General features: G+C 36.8%; 1 long non-coding RNA gene across 1 annotated transcript; it reads right to left on the reverse strand.

Annotated features, from left to right (window-relative positions):
• Positions 1-3,063: 3,063 nt before the first annotated feature.
• LOC110904327 lies at positions 3,064-4,025 on the reverse strand. The gene is made up of 4 exons (XR_002572488.2): positions 3,893-4,025; positions 3,716-3,768; positions 3,484-3,583; positions 3,064-3,371 (listed from the first exon to the last, which is right to left on the reverse strand). It is a non-coding gene; the product is annotated as an uncharacterized LOC110904327 (long non-coding RNA).
• Between the last annotated feature and the right edge of the window lie 18,003 nt (positions 4,026-22,028).

A 22,028-nucleotide genomic window follows, 5' to 3' on the forward strand; every position in this document is an offset into this window, starting at 1 on the left:
CAGCGGAACGTGAAGCAGTAGTTTTAACTTGTTTTGTACTGTACTCATAATCAGTTGTTTAACATCAATAGTTTGTATAGAACAGTATTTATAGGTTGTTAGGTTGTTAGATGTCACTATCATGGTGACGTCAGCTGAGATGCCTAAGTGGTTTGGTTTGCCTATAAATGGAGCAGTACCCTGTACTGTTACATTTGACTGACTGAGTGGATTTTTCTTCTCCAGTCCAATCCTTTCATCTTGTGCAACCAACCTTGGAGTATCAGGCTGAGGGGGAGCTTAGTTCTGTAAGCATGCTTGTATTCATTTGCTTTGTAATTGAATCATTCAACTTAATGAGAAGCATTTGTTTACTAAACTATTTTCTCTCTTGATTGTGTTTACAATGTTTGTTTTTCATTTCCGCTGCACTTAATCTTATTTTATATTCATTGATTCATCAAATTCATACAAACAAGCACAATCATGACAGCCTTCGATCCTAACAACTCACATCAAAGGGACAACGCCATGCCCAACGCTAACCCGGGATGAAGCAGCCGACGTTAAAGGGCCGAAGCACCAAGAAACCAACGCACACACCCACTAGTTTAAGTGATGTGTTGGCTGGTGGTGTTTAAATTTAAACAGGAGGTCACTGGTTGGACCCCTTGCCTCTCTTTTTTCTTTTTGTAATTGGCATGATCCTTGATTCTCTTTTCTTTACTGTAACTACATGTAATCATTATTCACCAATGTTTTTTTTAGTAAAAAAAGATATCTACACCTGAGTATTAACTAATAAATTATAATCAAGTCATTACTACAAACGATTTATTTTTTAACTTGAATTTTTATTTTTCAACTTATTATTTCACTAATGTTTTTTTACATTTTTAACAACATATTTTTACACCAAACTTTCATCTAAATTTACACGTATTTAAACTCACATTACTTTTATGGAGAAGCATATACTATACCACTAAGCCATTAATATTTTAGCTAAATAAAATACAAAAAAATCATATAGTTTTTTAGTTAAATGATAAGAAGGCCAACGAACATAACATGTGTCGGTATTTTTTTTCCTATTACAATTTTATTTATGGGGTTTTTTTCGGTTACGTCGATGGTTCCGGTCATGACTTTTTCACGCTAGCCCTCAACTATAGAGATTTTATACATTCAACTCCTCTCATCTTTTGGTAAGTGACATATTGACCTCTAACTTTTGACAATTATCAACTTTAATCTCTATTTTTTCTACTTATTAACCTCACACCTCATCTTCTCCAACATTTCAATTATTTTGTTAAAATTACTTTTATGACTTTGCACCGCAAGGTACGATACATTGTACTCTTTTTTATCTATGCATAACCACGTTAATGGCACAAACGTAGCGTGAGTGACAAAGTCAAAAACAAGTCATATCACACGCGAGCGTCATACGTTAATGTCATCATTGTAACCCATGTAACAAAGTCGCAAACGCCTTATTACCGCCGCAACGCACGGCACGGGTCAAAATCTAGTTTACTACCAAACATAGAAATAAAATTTTGATAGCAAATGGTTAGCGCAATTTAGAATAAAAACTTTTACTTTATTTATAGACAAACAAAGTTGCTAAATTGCATACAAACATAAAATATATCACGTAGGGAGCCTTGAGCTTTGCAACTAAGTTGCGTATTTATTTTTCCTTGTGTATTAGATTGATATTTTTTATCAACAAGGACTTCAATAAATGTTATATGTGACTTCATTTCGCAAAATACTTTTTATATAATGAAAAATATTATTCTAATGAAAATATTTACCATTTCTAGTAATGATAGGCATTTAGGCTAGGGCCCAGGTGATAAGAGGGAAAGCCCCTCTTGGAGGAAAACGAGAGTTGTAATATACCAAAAGGTTAAATAAGGGGTAAAAAAAGATAAGAAATGATGGATTTTTTCTTTTTTTTTTTTAACAGTGAGTTTCATTAAACAACCAACAACACAGCTGCAAATGCCATAAAAAGGCACAACGATCAAACCCAAACAATTACATCAGACTAAAAGAGCACCAATCGTACCAAGATACCGACTTACAATTAGACCTATGTTTGAACCATAAGAAACTAAAAGATCTAATATTAACAATGATTTCTTTAATTTAACCTCCTTTTGACCAAACTTCATCTCATTCCTCGCCTTTCAAATGCTCCAACCAGCTACAATAATGATTCCATGAAGCGCATATTTTTTGTGGGGCATAAACTTACGTGGTTGTGGAAGTCCATAATGTCTCGAACTGAGAAGTTGAATATAGGTGGCACTTTACACCAATTGGCCACAAAGGACCACACTATATTAGAAACTCTACATCCTAAAAGCAAGTGCTCCACTGTTTTGTCTTCTGTCCCGCATTAAATATACGTGGTAGAGTCAACCCGGATGTTTCTTCTTTTAAGGGCGTCCAAAGTAGGTAATCTATTCATTTCCGCTCTCCATAAAAAATGCTATATTTGCTAACCCATTTAGACCATTCCATCACATAGTTGTTGCTCACTCCAAATCCTCACACATCTAACCCCTAACTAATGCCACCGAAAAGGTACCGGAATTATCTCCTAACCACTTCCACAAATCCATTTTTTTGTATTTATCCATTATCATTTAATCATACATGATTCAATAATTCTTGACAATGGAAAAAATACACGCCATGCATAAAAATAAAGCCACCCTAATCATTTAATCATATATAATATACTAGCCGAAACCCACGTGATGCGGTGGCAACAATTTAAAACGCGGTTTACAATAGGATACTTATTTACCGTTAGTTTATCAGTCGTCTCATGATATATTATAAGTACTTAATTTTTTCTATCTTATGCAATAAGCTTTTCAACTTCTTTATAGTGATGTTGAAAGTAAATTATCGGATAAAAGTAGAACATAACATCAGTTTCAATTCCATTTCACCACTAATAAAAACTTAAAGAAATATTATATACATAAAAGTTGCATCACATAAGTTTATACAGTTTCAATTCCATTTCATCACTAATAAAAGTTGCGTCTTGCAGCATTCAACCCATCCTTAATATGAATTAAAAAGTATACGTATTACAAACTTTATATTATAGTAAAAACTAATAATAAACAAGAATTTATAAAAAAAAAAATAAGAAGAACTCTAAAACTCATAAAGGATAACCAGATGGTTCACAGATCGAGATCGGTTGATGTTGGAGCTCCATCAAACCGCGTATCGCCACCGTGTCTGCAACCATCAACCGCTGCTTGAAGTATATAACGATGATGTGGGAAGCTCGTGCATCTTTGGCAAACCCGTTGTGTCATTATTTGTCAAGTCGTAACCCCTCTCCACAGTTTCTGCTTCCAGTGGTAGTTCATCCAATGTTTTTAACAAAAACAAAGAAATCAATATCAATGAATCAGTCCATACATAAATAATTCAAATTGCTGCTTCTACATCAAAACTTACCCGAAAACCTTGTTGAAGAGCACGCAGCCTATCCCGAGTATGTTTTCTCTTTCTAGAAACTTCTTCGAGTTCTTGTAACATTTGCTCAAACATATCATATCTGTTTCATATCATGTGACAAACACAAGCATTGGATACTAAAGCAAACTAATATCAAAATGGCAGCAAAATTGTTCGTTGTTGATGGTGTTTCTAACCACAAGGAGATAGATATATGGCTCTTCTTTCTTACCTGTACAACTTCTTGATGAAGACATTGTGCAACTCTCTTTTCGTATGGTTAACCTGATAATGGATCAAAAGAAATGTACATGTTAGATAGATTGCATGTATAACGCAAAAATGATTTGTAGAATATATTTAACCATGAACACAAAATCTTTGAATATGGTATGTATGAAATTCTTACCTTTGAGATGTTCCAACCCATTTTTGCCACAAACGTAGGTTGGCTTGGCAGCAAGGAAGGAGACAGATTGATATTCAGGAAAGGAAAGCCTGAAAAGGAAGTAAGAGTGTAAGAAAGATTAACTCAACCAGATAACATAGCATGATGAAATCAAAAAATAAAGGAAGGTGACTTAAACACACGCAAATAGCTATTGAACATTACAAGAAATATTTATTTGCACAAAAACAAAGGTATTCATTACTCACTCAAAACAAACATATTACCAATTTGACCCGAACATATTGAAATTGTTATCCAATCTACCCAACCCTTTTCTGTTTTACTCAGGTAAGCACGTGTCAACAATCTATAGTTGGAGCCACAACTTTCCACTTCTGTCGTAGACTACCCTTGTTGGTGCTTGAAAGGGTACTACTATGTTTAATTCATAGATCCAGACTTCTGTGGCCTAGATCTTTCAAGTCTGAAAGAAAATTCAAATGTTATGGGGCCTGCAATGCATAAAAAAACAACTAATATAAAATTTACCTGATCGTGGCTGCTGCATATCGTGTGTCTACAAACTGCAACTTTTTAGAGATTGGCTGCTCAGGTTATTGCTTGAACTAGTCACGCAAACCCGTTGGAATTCCAACCCTAATTCCATTGCAGCCTTAATAGTTTCTTTGTATGAGTTGTTGATTCTCAGAGAGTGTTACCTAAGGATCACATATAAATACATTCAACTCCACGTGAAACCATCCTGACATAGGCATGCCATTCACAAGGTAGGTTTGGTACCATTCTCAATATTACATATGGAAGACAAATCCCAACATTATCGTTGGTTAAAGTATACTTCATATTTAAGAACATGATTTAGAGATAACTAAACTTTGGACTTAAAAACCATACACATGACACCTTGCATTAACCAACCTCAAAAATTGTATATGATATAAAATAAACCAGTTTACACGATGATCATCGAGAGGTATTGGACACAAAAGTAACATCAACTTGTGGCATCAAACCTCGTCTTAAATGTCATTCTAGCCATACTGCAACATAATTAAAGGGTAAAAAATTATCAGCAACATATTAGAACATCTCAGCTTCAGAACAGAAAGACTAGAAGTGACTTTAAAAGATTAGAGAATAAACCTTAATCTTGAGTTTGCAACATATTAAAAACCTCTCTACCCGCCACTCAATCCAATTTTCTCAACAAGAAGCTTTGTGTTGAATGCTCGATCATCTTCATCCACCAACATAACTGTTTCATCCTACTTTGGCAAATGTGCATCATATAATTTCTTGGGGTGTCTCTGCCATATGTAGCACAAATAATGCTTATATGATCATAACTTTATTATAAAATAAAAACTTACCAGACAAAAGAAAACAATCACATTTGATCGCTACATGGACTTAACAAAACTCAGTAACTCTCAAAGGCTTGCTTGAACCTCAGTTACTCGATCAATAGCAACAAATTTGGATTGAGAATCACATTTTTCATCCTAACCAACCCATATAGTTTATTTTTTAAAGAATATAAGCTTATTAACTAAAATGTCTAAATGCATGAAATACTGACATGTCTAACTTAAAACAACAACAACAACAAAAGGAAAAGTAAAAGGTTCTCACCATCTTAACTATTCTCTTAGGCTTCATAACTTTGATTTGCATAACCTTTTTTCTGAATCTCCATCATTCCTCTGCAACAGAATAAACAAATACACACAAATTAATAGACGCACTTGAACAAAATCAATTGATTGTAAACGTATCATTGTTATGGCTGATTTAATTGATAAAAAGGCACCCTGAATAAATTACTGAGCATCTCGAAAAATTCAGATATGACTTTATTACCAGAACAGAAACCGAGTGGCAGCGGCTTTCGAACTTGCACCAGAAGTTCATCAGATTTCTCCATGTTTCTTCTTATAGAAGCTTCGTTACACATGAAAGAAGAAGAGCGACAGATGAAGATCGTTTTGATCACAGGTTGTCACACCCCAATATTCCACGTATTACCGGTGGGCCCGGTGGGGAGTATCGTGACGTAGTTGATATCATCATAGTCAATACACACAATAATATAGCACAGCGGAAGACTGGGTAAAATAAACTATTACAAACCATAACGTCTGAGCGTTCGAGTTTATGAAAGTACAGACAGGAATGTGATAAGATCCACAGGCGGATCATAATGTACAAAGAAACAAAACTACAGACTTCGGGTATCTATTGGATTTGCAAGATCCTCAATAACACCCTATAGCTCCAGCCTATTTCGGGAAGTACCTGTCAATCAATCTTTAGGAAAATACGTCAGTTTACACTGGTAAATACAATTTAACTAACTCGTTTTGAAAACATTTAAGAAAATTGATTTAGGTGCACTAGGCACAAAACCATTTATAACTTGGAACAATCTTTAATAAAATCTTGTATACAGTTTTACATGTTTGTCATACATATGGGGCCGGTTTGAAAGCCGGTCATGATTAACCGACTCACCACTTATAAAACCCACAAAGGAGTTATCCCCAACATCTGTCAGGTGTATGCCTACACCCCGTGCATAGGTTGTGGCCATTTTCAAATGAAATGAGCCGAGGATATCCAGGACACGGTCGTATTAACCCCCAATGTTTATGTTATCAAACAAAACAGATTAAAACAGGTTATGCAAATTTATTAATCATAATCCGATTAAATGATTTCATACCTGACCAAGCGGTATTATTATAATACCGTATCCCAAGCCCGTATAAGGGAAAATAAGTTAAAAGTATTTACCTGGTGATAGCAGTAAATTCCTAAGGTTCTTGAAAGGCACTTTTTACCAGAAGGTATTTAATCTGTATAGAAGGTTTAATTAGCCTATAAGGATGCTAACGGGTCTTTAATTAGTCGCAGACTTAGACCGGCTAGCTAGAAGGAAACCTTACGGTTCTAAACGCTAGATTAAGCGGAGACCGGAATAGAATGTGATTTAGACCCGACAAGCTTGGATACTTGTATAATATGGGTAAACTAAATACATTCTGGAAAATGAGAATCAATTGATAAGGTTAAGCCCGTTTCGGTTATTTTACGTAAACTAGTCACGTAGACCGATCCGAACGCGTAAATATGTAACGGTAACCAAATAAAGTATATACAGGTCTTAATCATTATTATGCTCAAAATATGCTAATATATCAGTAATATATTAACATATATGCCCAAAAAGCAAATTAAACCAAAATAAGTCCCTTAAGGGCATTTTGGTAATTTTTAATGCCCATAAAAGAGTTTATTTATAAAACTGAGTTCCAGGTCTGATTATAATTAGTAAAAACATGTATTTTAATAGGTTATATCAGTAGGATGCTTAACATATGAGAAATATACCTTTTATAACCAACTATGCACCGTAGGGGCATTTTGGTAAATTTACATAAGCTTTTAAGATCAAAAATAGACTTCTGAGTTTAAAAACTTTAGCTTACTGTAATATTACATGTATTAGTTTAAAACATCAGTAGGTAATGCGTTTTATAAGCCAAATATAGTTTTGACCCATACTAGGCGCTAAAAACGCTTAAAAGTCGATTTAAAGGGTTATTCGGGTTAAAATAGGAAATCTGAGTTTTTTATCAGTTTATAAGGTTCAAAATATTCTATTTATCATATAGAATCAGTATCAAAAGGGTTGGCATTGAAAAGTTATGTAAAACTCATTTTATGCTTGAAAAGGGTAAAACCGACAATAACCGAAGTTAAGCTATAATCCTATGTTATGCTCAGTCTAAAAATAAATAAAAATCTTCAAAATTTCCAAAATATTATTTAACATCAGTAAGTAAAATGTTTGGTGTCAAAAATTGGGTTTAGATAGGCCTTATGCTAATTACGCCTTTTAATTACTAAAAAGTTTCTTAATTACGCTATTGAGCATAACTCCTATTCTAGACCTCAAACTGATGTCAAATTTTTGGGACATGCCTAAATATCAGTAGCGAAGGTGTTAGTCCATTCACATTGCTAAAAATCTCGGTTTTATACAAAAAGGGTGTTTTAGGCATTATTAAGCATAATCACGATCAAATGCATATAATTCAAACTATTAGGCACCATGCAATATAACTCTAGAGGGTTATACTACTAAGTAATGTGGTCCTAATGGAAGCTTAACACAGAAAGAATTAAGCTTGAATGGGTCAGAACTGAAAGTCAAAGCAAGAGTCAAGCTTTTACGACTTTCGGTTATAAACTGACCTTAGACTATAAATTTTCGGATTAGGACTGATAAAACATGATTAAATATTAATTACCAAGTCATTAGAATGTAAAAATATAATTTAGAACCTCTGGTTTACTAATTAGAATCATTTTTGTAATTTCAGTCCAGTTTGACTTTTTGTCAAACTACTTTGACCCGATAATTAACTGGTCAAACGAGATAATTAGGAGATGCCCTTTTAAGGGTTAATCACCTATACTAATGTGGTCTTATAACTACTTTCAATTTGATCAGTAGTTAAACTATGCATGATTAATTCGAAAGTCAAACTAAACTTACGCTAAGTTTGACTCTAGAGTAATTAAGCTAATTATAACGACTAAACAAGTAATTAGAGGCTTACTTAAGGTCCAACCAGTCTTTTCTACACTTGAGAGTCTTCTCCTTGTCCTTAGAAAGCTCCAGGTGATGCTGATTAGCAAAAGTTGCAAGTGAAGTATGAGAGCTCTAGTTCAAAGTCCTTTATATACTTGTTCACAAACTCTTGGATCAATCCCAGCTGATATGGAAGGCCCTAGGATCACCCCAGGTGTCCTAGTGGTTTATTTTTACCGTCCAATGATCCATGGTTTCGAAACAAGTCACCTAGAGTCAGTTAAATGGCAAGAACATACATCTGTCCAAAATTCTGCTCAGCAATAGGCTTACGGACCGTAAGCTGAATGTCTTGCGGTTCGTATCCGGATCTTACGGACCGTAAGTCCAGTCGCATGCGGTCCATAACCGAACTTAATTTGCATCTCCCAGTTACCACTTTACGGATCGTAAGCCTAGGGCCATACGGTCCGTAACCGATGACTTGAAGACAAAAATTTTCAAACTTTCATACACTTCACCATGCACTTCAATTGTCCGAATCTTGAACCATAATTCAGTGTAATAGTCCAACTGATCAGTCCTGCCATGTCCAATTTACTATGCCATGCATATATGTCTTCCTTGGATATGTAGAGATTTGGCGTATGTGAAAATTTGTCGATATTGTACATGCAATTCAATTTTCTTGAATTTGGAGTATGGACTATCACTAATAGCCGTGGTTTAATTTTTTTTTTTCTGAATAGCCATTTATTAATGTAGCTAATATAATCCATAAAGCTCTCGAGGAATGTTCAAAAAGGTCACTCAGAGGTAAACTTAACATGATGACACGTTTAATTCCCGAAGCCTTATTGTTTTTCATATATGTACACGAATGGCTTTTTATATTCAATTAATCTTTCGATTAAGAATATATTATCCACGTAGTGTCAATCAGAGGCTCAAGTTTGGCATGTTGACATTTTAAGTCCTTCGCGAAATTTAAGGTTCATGACACGTGTCTATGTATAACTTGGACATGTTTTTACGTGGTGTCACATCCTCACCCCCTTAAAAGAAATCTCGACCCCGAGATTTACTAAAATAAGTGAGGGTACTTCTGTCTCATAGTGGACTCGACTTCCCACGTAAAATCAGGACCTCTGCGAGCGTCCCATTTGACCTTTACTATTGGCACATACTTTCTTCGGAGCTTCTTAACTTGTCGATCCTTGATCAATATTGGTCTTTCCACGAATCTCAAGCTTTTATCAACTTGAACGTCTTTATGAGACATAGCTAGCGATTCATCGGCTAGGCATTTCTTGAGATTACAAACGTGTAATACGTTATGAATTCCACTCAGCTCCTCTGGCAAGTTTAGCTTATAAGCTACACTGCCGACACATTCGATGATCTCGAATGGTCCGATATATCTAGGGCTCAGCTTGCCCTTTTTACCAAAGCGCGTCACACCTTTCCAGGGTGACACTTTCAATAACACTTTATCGCCTACTTCAAACTTTAGAGGTTTTCGCCTCTTGTCAGCATAGCTTTTCTGCCTATCTCTAGCAGCTTTTAGGCGATCACGAATCTGGACAATCTTATACGTAGTCTCAAGGACTATATCAGGTCCTGATATCTGAGCTTCTCCTACTTCTGCCCAACGAACAGGCGTTCTGCATTTCCTACCATATAATGCTTCAAAAGGCGCAGTCTGAATGCTGGTATGATAACTATTGTTATAGGAGAACTCGATCAATGGCAGGTGGTCATCCCAACTACCGCCTAAATCAATAACACATGCACGAAGCATGTCTTCCAAGGTTTGAATGGTATGCTCACTCTGACCGTCAATCTGAGGATGGTAAGCAGTACTAAAATTCAAACAAGTGCAAAAAAGATTGTTGGAAACTTTTCCAAAAATGAGAGGTGTATCTAGTATCTCTATCCGAGATAATAGCCACCGGTACACCATGAAGAGCTACAATCTTATCAACGTACAACTGGGCTAACTTATCGGAGCTATGAGTCTCCTTGATGGGCAAGAAATGTGCTGACTTGGTCAGTCTAACAACAATAACCCATATAGTGTCGTTTCCGTGTTTCATTCTAGGTAACTTGGTTATAAAATCCATAGTTACCATTTCCCATTTCCACGTAAGGAGTTCTGGCTGTTGTAGAAGACCTGATGGCTTTTGATGTTCAGCTTTAATCTGAGCACATGTCAGGCACTTAGCTACATGGGTGGCAATAGATTTCTTCAAACCCCACCAATAATTAGCCTTCAAATCTTGATACATCTTGTCACCTCCAGGGTGAACCGAATACTTAGAGTTGTGGGCTTCCTGAAGGATCACATCTCGAAGTCCTCCTTGAATAGGAACCCAAATTCTTCCATTCATTCTGAGGATTCCATCCTTCCCAGGTGTTAACTGCTCAGCAGTTACACCTAGCTTTTCATTTGGAAAATTAACTTCCAAAACAGCATCTTTTTGTGCAGCTAAAAGTCTTTCATTCAGACTATTCTTCAACTCAATACTCTTGGCATTGATCCTAATTGGTTTAACTCTTTCCTTTCGGCTTAGAGTATCAGCAACCACATTCGCCTTACCCGGATGGTAGCGAATTTCGCAATCATAATCATTCAGAGTTTCCATCCAACGGCGTTGTCTCATATTAAGCTCTTTTTGGTTGAACAGATGTTGGAGACTTTTGTGGTCCGAGTACATTACACATTTTGTTCCATACAAATAGTGTCTCCACAACTTTAGTGCGAATACAACGGCACCCAATTCCAAATCATGGGTGGTGTTGTTGGTGCATCCGTCCGTCGCCTGCGTCTTGTATCGAGTCTTACGTAGAATAGGCTAGTTTAGGGCTCGGAATCCTAGAAACAGAAATTGTAGGTGATTCCGCTCCAAATGACATCTTGTCATTTGGAGCGAAACCCTTTTATCTTGATTTCGCCCGAGACTTTATATAGTTTGATTTCTCCTGAATTGTGATAGATCTGATTTCGCTCGTACATGTTGGAGCGAAATCAGACAGCCTATATATAGGGAGTCTAGGAGCGAAATCAGTAATGTAGTTTTAGGTCATAGTCATTCCGGTTGCCACGAAGTGCTGCCGAAGTGTTGTCAGAGCTTGTAAACGCATCAGTGATCAATAAAACAACAGTTAAAAGTGAATACGGCTAAAATCGCACCAAAACATTAGTTTCCGCCTCTTGTTTTGGATAAGAATTCTTCTGATTGACTCGTTAAGGGCAGAAAACGATCTTACAAGTGGTATCAGAGCTCAGGAGGAAGAGTTCATGCCATTTCAGCTGTGTTTCTTCTAATTTTCTACACTTTTTTCTTCAGTTTTAAAAAATTTTCTCGGTAAAATTAGATCAATTTCATACACAGCACTCGTAAACATGTATTGATAAACCCTTGTAAGTTTCGAAACTAAAATCGACCTAAATCATAAATTTTTTGGGGTTTCGCTCGAAACTGTTCGTGTAGAAAGTGACGTCATTTTGATTTTGCTCGAAATCAATACTTGATTCCGCTCAGAAAAGTGATTTCGCTCAGAAAGTTAAATCTGATTCCGCTCCAGAATTCAGATTCCGCTCCAAAGTTGAGGTTGATTTCGCTCGTAATAGAGGTTTCGCTTGAGATTAATCTTGATTTCGCTCCAGCAGGTCATCAAAGTTGATTTCGCTCGAACGGTTAATTGTGATTTCGCTCCAAAAGCTGATCTCGTCTGAAACTGTATTGTTGTGATTCCGCTCCAAGACCCTGATTTCACCTGAAATTTAAAATTTGTGAACTTTTGGACAATTAAAGGATGGACAACGAGTTTTATAACGCTTTTGCTAGTCCTATGACAATCACTCAGAATGCTTTACTCGAAAATGAAACCGGGACGTCTCAGAAACCGCCTAAGCTCATGGATATTGATGATTACAATGTTTGGTCCGAACGGTTTGGAAATTGGGTTGAGGCATATCACTTGGATGCATGGGAACATACTGAAGAACCTTATGTAAGACCCACAACGAATGGTATTCAGCAAACGATTAGAGAAATGAGTACTGAAGAGAAAAATAAATATAGAGATGAAAAATTGATGGTGAGTCTGCTTCAGCAAGCAATCAAAGAGGATATTTTGATCTTGCTTCAACATGATGGAACTGCTTATTCGATTTGGACCGAATTGGAAGCAAAATTTGTAGAAGCGATGATATGCTTAAAAACAAAATGTCACTCATGAAGAAAGAATTTGATTTATTCCGTGGTTTGAAATCTGAGAATACCAAGCAAATTATCGAAAGATATTGTAACTTGGTGAGAAATATGTCAAAACTTGGTATTAAAAAGGATACTGATGAATTGATTGAAAAACTTGCAGATGCGCTACCACATGAAATTTGGGGAACTTTTCTGATGATGCTGAGAAACAACAAAAAAAAATAAAAAGCTAACACTGGGAGAGTTCATCAAACACCTGGAAGCTCAAGAGATGGAACAGCGAAAGATTGCCAGGATGAAGAACTACGATGGAGAACAACACATTAGTCTGTACTTCAAGAGTGGTGTTAGTGAAAAGACACATCTTTCTCCAAAAATTGAAACAACTTACAATGCAAAAGATTCTTCTGAAAAACCATCTCAGGGATCAAGCAGCACAACAGGATTCTCTTCATTTCCAACATATGATCCACAGTTCACTACAACAAAGAGTGGCAAAGTTCTTCAATGCAACATTGCTATAAAGCTTGAGAATGATCAGAACTATACCGAGGAAGTTGCTAAAAGCCACATGTCTTTGTTAGTAACCGTGCTTGAATCATACAGAGGCTTAGTTGCAGGGAGGATCGGTAATCCAATGCTCACGAAAGAGGATTACGATCAAATCGATGCCGAGGAAATGGAATTAATGAATATTAAATGGTGTATGGCTAGTGTGTTGAGACGTGCTGAGAAGTTTAAACAAATTACAGGCAGAGATGATTTTCGCGAGGCTCATGTGTCAACTTTAGGTTTTGATAAGTCTAAAGTTACGTGTTTTCATTGCAGGGAAAAGCGACATTTCAAGAGGGAGTGCACAAATCATGAAGCGAGCGGAGCTCAAAACCCTTTTGGAAACAACGATTACCATAAAAAGGCGATTTATCATCAAGTCACACCACAGCCGTATCAACAACAACAGGCACAACATCAAGCACAAACTGCTCATGGTAGAATGGAGATTAAAGATTCAAAGAGAGCTTGTTTGGGAAAGGATGGTGGTTTCAGTTGGGATAATTACATTCCAACAAACAGCAAAGTGTGTTTGGCAGATCAAGAAGATGAAAAATTAGCTGAAGGTTTTAGTTGGGACAATTTCTGCCCAGACCAAGAGTTCATGGCCAAAGAAATGTCAAAAGAGACATCAAATGTTAAAGCTTTTATTGCTAATGCTTACGATCTGAAGTGTGCTGAAAAATGCAGAAAAGTTAGGGAAGCTGCAGAAGAAAAGCGGAGACAGATTGAAGAAGAGGAAGAAGAAGAAGAAAGGCTAAAAGCTGAAGCAGAAGCCGAGAGAAAAAGAAGAAATGAGTTTTTCCAATCAAACAGAACAGTCAAAGACGTTCCAGAATTTGAAATCAAAGTTGATACTGAAGCAGTCAAAGTTCCTGAAAAGTGTCTGAATTGTGATTCTTTGATCAAGCAAAACAATGAACTGTTGCACAACATTAACAGATTGAAAGAATCATATGATACAATGAACAGAGAGATCAACAAGTACACTGAGTCAAACTGCGAACAATCTGTAGCAATGAATACACTCAAAGGAGCTTACATAAGACAGCTTGATAATGTCAACTTTTATACAAAAAAGTGTGCTGATCTGGAGTTGAAGCTGGCAACACAAAGAATAGAAACTGAGAGAGTTAAAAGTTTATTGGATAGTTGCTCATGTTCTACCTTTGTTGTTGAAAGGATTTATCCAATTGTGGAGAGTTTGAAGACTTTTGAAGAAGTAAAGACTTCGGAAGAAAAGAAACCAGTGACAAAAGACGAAGATGAAGTGAAAATTTCTGGTAAGAAACCAAGTGTGGTCTACAATAGATGTCCGCCCCCAGTTGAAAATGGATATTCGCCTCGAAATCTAAATTCCGAAAGAGTCAAAAAGGCAATTAACTTACAATGGGAGTCTGGGCCATCAGATAACTTTCTAGAAAATATTGATGTCACGTACACGTCATCCGACACTGATCATGAGTCAAAGTTGATAAAAAAGTGTGGTCGATCAGGTGTTAGATAAAGATGACAGTGAGGAGTCAAAAATGGATTCCAAACCCGAGTAAAAGTTTGAGTCCGATACGTCAAAGCCAACAATCAAAAAGGACAAACGGGTTTATGATACGAAATTTTTGCTATCAAAATCTAGTTTGAATGACAAACCAATCAAAGTTGCATATACTTTGAAAGATTTTGACAAATTATATTCTGATGAAACTTTTCCAATAAGAGGTGTTAAAACTGAAATGATTAAAAAGGTTTTCAAACTTACAGAAATCAACATTTCTGAAATAAAAGATATTAATCTTTCTGAAAATCCAAGCCTTACACCTCAAGAGTACAACAAAGATTAAACAAGAAAATGGGTTACAATTGTGGTTATAATTTCCAAAAGAAATCAAACCATAATCGTAATTTCAAAAGGAAAGGATTAGGATTTAATCAACCGAAAAATTATAAAAATGAAAAAATTTATAAACCAAAAACTATGTTTGTTTCAGGGAAAACGACAGAGGCTGAGAAAGAGCAAGCATTCAGAAAGCAGATAAATCAAGAATTCCTTGCAAAGAAGCAAGAAGAGCTGAAGAAGAATGCTGTTCAGAAGAAGATTGAAATGAGAACCTGTTTTCAGTGTAAAACTGCTGGTCATGTTGCTAGGAATTGTCCGAAAACATTCAAACCAAAACAGGAAGTCTCTGGTAAACTGAAAGAGAAAATGGTTGAGAAAACTGAACTTACAACCCGAAAATTTACAGGCTTTGAAAATTCAACCTTTGGGAGAATGTTTATAAAATGTTTTAAAAAGAAAAGAAAATTTAAAAAATCAAAAATGGGTTGTTAAAGGTTCAGGTAACAGTTCTGGTGATGAATCTGATTCCACAAAATTAGAGGAGCCACGTGTTAAAAGAAAGATTGAAAGATCAGTTCCAACTGTGAATGATGAAAATTTTCCACCTTTGCGTCCTGAAAATTTTATGAAGAAAGTTGGAAAGGTGGAAATTTCAAATCAATTTTATTCTGTCAAGAAGAAATTTGATGTTGAAAAGACTTTCAACGGAAATGTGAAACACATTTTTGGACAAATGGTCAATGGTAAGGCCAAAAGGGTCAAAGAATTTTATGCTTCTAAAAGAAGAGTTCACAAATCCGTTGAAAGTAAAAATGAGGAAGAAGATGTTGTTACACCCAAGGAAGGTCAGGCTTGGGTGGATATATTTTTCAAAGAGTAAAAACCTGACTTGCCGGAGCTCCCAAGTTGGTAATCGTGGAGCATGAATCAGCATCTTTCTTTAATATTTGTTTTGATAAGTGTGAATTGCCGGAACTCCCAGGTTGGTAAGTATGGAGTAGGAATCGGCACCTTGAGAATTCAATCATCAGTTGGTAGTTGGTTGAAAAGGTTTGTGGCGGGTATTTGGTGTTTGATCCTACAAGTGGTTAATCAAGGTCATTAAATTGAACTTGATTTAACTATCATTTAAAATTTTGGTAAACAATGTGATGAAATGACCCCAAAACCTACAAATGGTTGATAAACAAACTTATTTTCCAGAAAAACCATTCTGATTAAAACAAACTTAAGTGTTTTGAAATCTTAATGGGAAAATAGTTTGTTGAGAGGGGGAGTTCTGATTGTTTATGCCAAGGGGATGGAGAATTGAGGCGATTAAATAGTTATCATGTTCTGTACAGTTTGTTTTCAATTTCTTTAAATGGTTTTGAATTTTAGGGGGAGTAAGAAAAATTTTCAGAAAATCCAAAAACATTAGAAAATTCGAAAAAAAAGTAAAAAACATGATAAAATGAAAAATGAGTTATTGTTGCATAAAAGAGGAAATGATAGTACATCAGTGGACTATCACAACATGCTAAAGATATGTAAAGGTAAAAATGTGATTAAACAATCTCACTGTGGATGTGTCAGTAGGTTTTTACACATTTAGTAAATTGTGACGAGATATAAACCTAAAAATTCAAACTTGCTTATTCTGTGGGTATCAACTTCTTGGATATATAGGTAACCCGTGAAATCTTGTTTGAAAAGTCTCGTATTCTGAAATACTAGATCTTTATGCTCAGTGATATCTGGGGTATTATACCGGGACTTCTGCTGTATGGAAATACTAACCTAGTCCTCGTATAATACTTTTTGCAAATTGCTTGTCACATAGCAAAAGCCCTCAGCAATTATGATTAAGCAATAAAATTGATAATCATTGCTGTTGAAGAAAAGATCCTATAAAGGGGACACACCAAAAGTCGAAGTCGTCATCTCTCTGTGTATACGAAAGTATCGACCTGATCTCTCACGGCCTTCGCACCTTACCCCTTTACAGATATCATCTGTGGTATACTCACCTGTAAGACTGAATATTGGGATCTGGATACGGGAGTATATTCAAGTAGGGGGACACGCGAATAAGTTTAAGTCATTAAGACACTAATCACGTATCTCGAAACAGTTGAAATTTGTGTGAAAATTTAAGAGGACAAACATACTGACAATCTAGGTGAATTGTTTAAAACTTAAAATGAAATCTAACTTAACGGTGTTAGTGATTTGTCTCAAAAAATGATATGATCCTCTTGCACGAACTCACAAAAAAATATTGTTTGTAAATAGTTTCTTTACTGCATTTACTTTCTTTCAGAAAATCCAAACAGATTTTAGTTTATTTTAGCATAAATTTTGTAAAATCCAAAAATATTTTCGACAGCTGGTTTTGAAAAGCTGACATTCGAAATTCCAAGTGCTAAACATGAAGAACAGGTTTGGGAGAGAGTGTATGAAGATGTTATGTTTACAAGTGTTTTTCAAAGAACAAATCACTTTGAATGTTTACCACAATAGCTTCTAAATTTTAAAGAATTAATCTTTGAGAAATTTATGTGTTGGGTAGAGATTGTGCAGATATCCTGAGCTAGAAGAGAGCCAGGTCACGATCATGGAATGAATCATGAATCTGTGTTTTCCAGACTACGAGCCCAGCAAATTGAGAGGGGGAGTCTGAAGGCAAAGTTGAGGAAGCAGCTAGAGCCGATGCTGATTCTGAAATTGCTGATGCTGATGAAGCTTAAACATTCAACATTCGAGGGAGAGGAGTTTGTTGTTGATAAAGACTGATAAAGATTGAAGGTTGACAACCGAAGACTCGACACTAAAGACTCCGTCAACATCCGAGGGGGAGTTTGTTGGTGCATCCGTCTGTCGCATGCGTCTTGTATCGAGTCTTACGTAGAATAGGCTAGTTTAGGGCTCGGAATCCTAGAAACAAAAATTGTAGGTGATTCCGCTCCAAATGACATCTTGTCATTTGGAGCGAAACCCTTTTATCCTGATTTCGCCCGAGACTGTATATAGTTTGATTTCGCCTGAATTGTGATAGATCTGATTTCGCTCGTACATGTTGGAGCGAAATCAGACAGCCTATATATAGGGAGTCTAAGAGCGAAATCAGTAATGTAGTTTTAGGTCATAGTCATTCCGGTTGCCACGAAGTGCTGCCGAAGTGTTATCAGAGCTTGTAAACGCATCAGTGATCAATAAAACAACAGTTAAAAGTGAATACGGCTAAAATCACACCAAAACATTAGTTTCCGCGTCTTATTTTGGATAAGAATTCTTCTGATTGACTCGTTAAGGGCAGAAAACGATCTTACAGGTGTAATTCTTTTCATGCACCTTTAACTGTCGCGATGCATGGGCAATTACATTGCCCCGCTGCATAAGTACACACCCCATGCCAGTGTGTGAAGCATCGCAGTATACAACAAAATCTTCAACTCCTTCCGGTAAAGATAATACCGGAGCGTTGCTTAATCTTTGTTTCAGGATCTCAAAGGATTCCTGCTACTTTAGACCCCAGTCATACTTCACATTCTTATGGGTCAAAGAGGTTAATGGTGCTGCTATTCTTGAGAAGTTCTCAATGAATCTTCTATAATATTCTGCTAAACCCAGAAAGCTGCGAATTTCCGTAGGTGTCTTAGGTGCTTCCCAATTCATAACAACTTCTACCTTGGCGGGATCTACTTGAATACCTTGTTCACTGACAACATGTCCAAGGAACTGGACCTTACGAAGCCAAAATTCACACTTGGAGAATTTGGCACACAACTTCTCCTGTCGAAGCAGTCCTAAGATACACCGAAGGTGCTTTTCATGCTCTGCTTGGCTACGCGAGTAAATAAGGATGCCGTCTATAAAGACAATTACAAACTTATCTAAGTATGGTTTGAAGACTCTATTCATGAGGTCCATGAATGCTGCAGGCGCATTAGTGAGCCCAAAAGGCATCACTAAGAACTCAAAGTGTCCATACCTCGTTCTGAATGCCGTTTTTGGAACATCTTCAGTTCGAACCTTGAGTTGATGATACCCAGATCTCAAATCAATCTTTGAGAAATAACTCGCTCCTTGGAGTTGATGAAACAAATCATCTATCCTGGGTAAAGGATAACGATTCTTAATCGTTACCTTATTCAGTTCACGGTAATCAATGCATAAGCGCATTGATCTGTCCTTCTTTTTCACGAATAAAATAGGAGCTCCCCAAGGCGAAGAGCTGGGCTGAATGAAACCTTTTTCCAGTAAATCATCTAACTGAGTTCTGAGCTCTTTCATTTCAGTAGGCGCTAGACGATACGGAGCTCGTGCTAAAGGCGCAGATCCTGGAAGGATATCTATCCTGAACTCTACTTGCCTCTCAGGAGGTAATCCAGGTAACTCGTCAGGAAAGACATCAGGATACTCTGAGATGGTTGGGATGTCTTCAATCTTTGGCTTTGGATCATTCACCGTCACCTGTGCCAGGTAAATGACACATCCACTTTTCAAGCACTGGGATACTTTGAGTATAGACACATTGCTGGGTAATCCGTACTGTGTATCTCCTTGAATAGTGACTGATTCACCAGAAGGGGTTTTGATAATGATAAGCTTTTTATCACAGGCAATTTGGGCTTGGTTATGCGACAACCAATCCATGCCTAAAACTATATCAAAACCAGCCAATTTCATTGGCAGAAGGGATAGCGGAATAGAATGATTCTTAATGGATATGGAACACCCATCCAGAAGAGTTGAAGCTGTTTCTAAGGTACCATCAGCAAGTTCTACCTCATACTATATGTCTAGAGTCTTAATGGGCAAATTCAACAACTTACAGAACTTATGGTCTATAAAGGACTTATCAGCACCGGAATCAAATAAGACTCTAGCATAAATGTTATTGATGAGGAAGGTACCTGTTATGACGTTCTCATCATTCACCGCTTCCCTTGCCTGCATCTGGAACACTCTTGCGTTGTTCTTCTTAGCCTCCTCAGGCTTCTTCGCATTCTTGGGGCAGTTGGTTTTGATGTGACCCTTTTCATTGCAACCGTAACAGGTTGCATCCTTAATATTCCGGCACTTGACAGACTTGTGCCCCTTTTTCTTACAGATCCCACATGGTTTGGCCTGTGGGTCTCGGTTGCAGTTACCAAAATGCCTTTACCTTTACCTTTCTTGTTTGATTGAGAGGACTGATCATCCTCCCTTTTCCTCTTTCCCTCTTCAGAAGTCTTCTTCGCCCGACTCCTCACAACATCCAACGTGAGGGACAATGATAAATCTACAGCGGATCAATAGGTGGCTAGCTTAGAAGCCTTTACATTCCCCTTCACTTTAGGGGCTAGACCACCAATAAAACATGCAATGCGTTTGGGCTCAGGAGTGACTAGGTACGGTACAAGTCTTGACATGAAGTTGAAACTAGTCACATAGGATCTACAGTCCAGATCCTTCATCACGAGGGTGAGGAAATCAGTTTCTATACGCTCAACTTCATGCTGAGGGCAATAAGTGTCCTTAACCAGATCTACAAACTTCTCCCATGAAAGATTATACAAATGAACTTTCCCGGTGGATTGTACCAGCGCTTTCCACCATGTAAGGGCATCGCCCTTAAAAGATTGGGATACAAACATAACCACATCCTCCTTAGCGCAACCGCTAATATCTATCACAGTTTCCATCTCATCTAACCACTTCACACAGTCTATCGCCCCCTTTTCTCCTGTAAAGTCTCTTGGCTTACAAGATACAAAGTACTTGTAGGTACAACCCTTGGCATGCCTAAGGGTAGGCTCAAGAACTACCTGCTTTTTGGGTTCACTACCCTGGTTAGACGAGTGCAGGGACTCAATCTTTTTATGAGTGTGTGGTTGAGAATGGGTTTTTGAGTGAATTTGAGACCGAACAATACTTGGTTCTTTAAATTTAGCATCTACCACTTGAGAAACTGCCGCGGTGATTAATGCTTGCAGTTCGGCACCAGTAATATTGATTCTGGTGTTGCCTTCTGCAGGATGACTGTTTGCTTCGTCTGAGCCAGCCATTTTTGAATGCTATAATAAACAATAATAATATTTAGATTATATATAGATTCATCGCATTGATGATCAGATGGTCATGGTATTATTAAACCATTTAAACCATTTTATGTCATAACTATCAGTTAATAGAATACTCTATTCTTTACATTATTAGGCAAGGGAAAATAGAAATTTCACAACTGCCAACGACGTAAAAGACATTTTATTTATCATTAAGCTCGTCTCAAAGGACATTAAAATAGCTTAGGAAGCTTGTCACAGGGACGACTTAAGATCTAACCACCGATCTCTTGGATCAATGATCTTTTAAGGGTCGAACAAGGTTCATTGCCCTTTCTTGACAAGAAGCTTATAATTTAACTTTCGTTGTCATTATTACACCTTTGCTTATAAGCAAACATCTCCTAAGGATGTATTGGTGTACACATCATATTGATGTCTATTAGCCATGATTCGCACTGATCGTTTTAGGTTATATGTGACTTGGAAAGATCCAAGTACCTTTTGGAAGTTTGTGTGGTTTCTCGCACCGCACAGCTAGGAATGTCAACATATTTTCGGATGTTAACAGAGATTTGTTATCTTAAAAAGGTTGTACCATCATAGCCAATTAATATTTTGGCTAGGTTATACCTCTAAGAGTTTTCTTTGGCGGATCAATTATAAATTGAAAAGATATAACATGATGTAATAAAATACCCAACTTAAAAACCAAAGTTAAAACTTCATTAAACTGAAAACAAATACAGGTGCCCTAAACGGGACTTAGAAAAGACAAACTGCCCGCGCAGGGGCCTGCAGAAAGGAAAATAAGTCCACGCAGGGACTTGATACAGAAATTAAACAAATGTCCTCGCAGGGACACGATTACAAACAACCAAGAAAATTTAACAATCCC

This window comes from Helianthus annuus, chromosome 2, assembly GCF_002127325.2.
Source record: "Helianthus annuus cultivar XRQ/B chromosome 2, HanXRQr2.0-SUNRISE, whole genome shotgun sequence".
Lineage (NCBI taxonomy): Eukaryota > Viridiplantae > Streptophyta > Magnoliopsida > Asterales > Asteraceae > Helianthus > Helianthus annuus.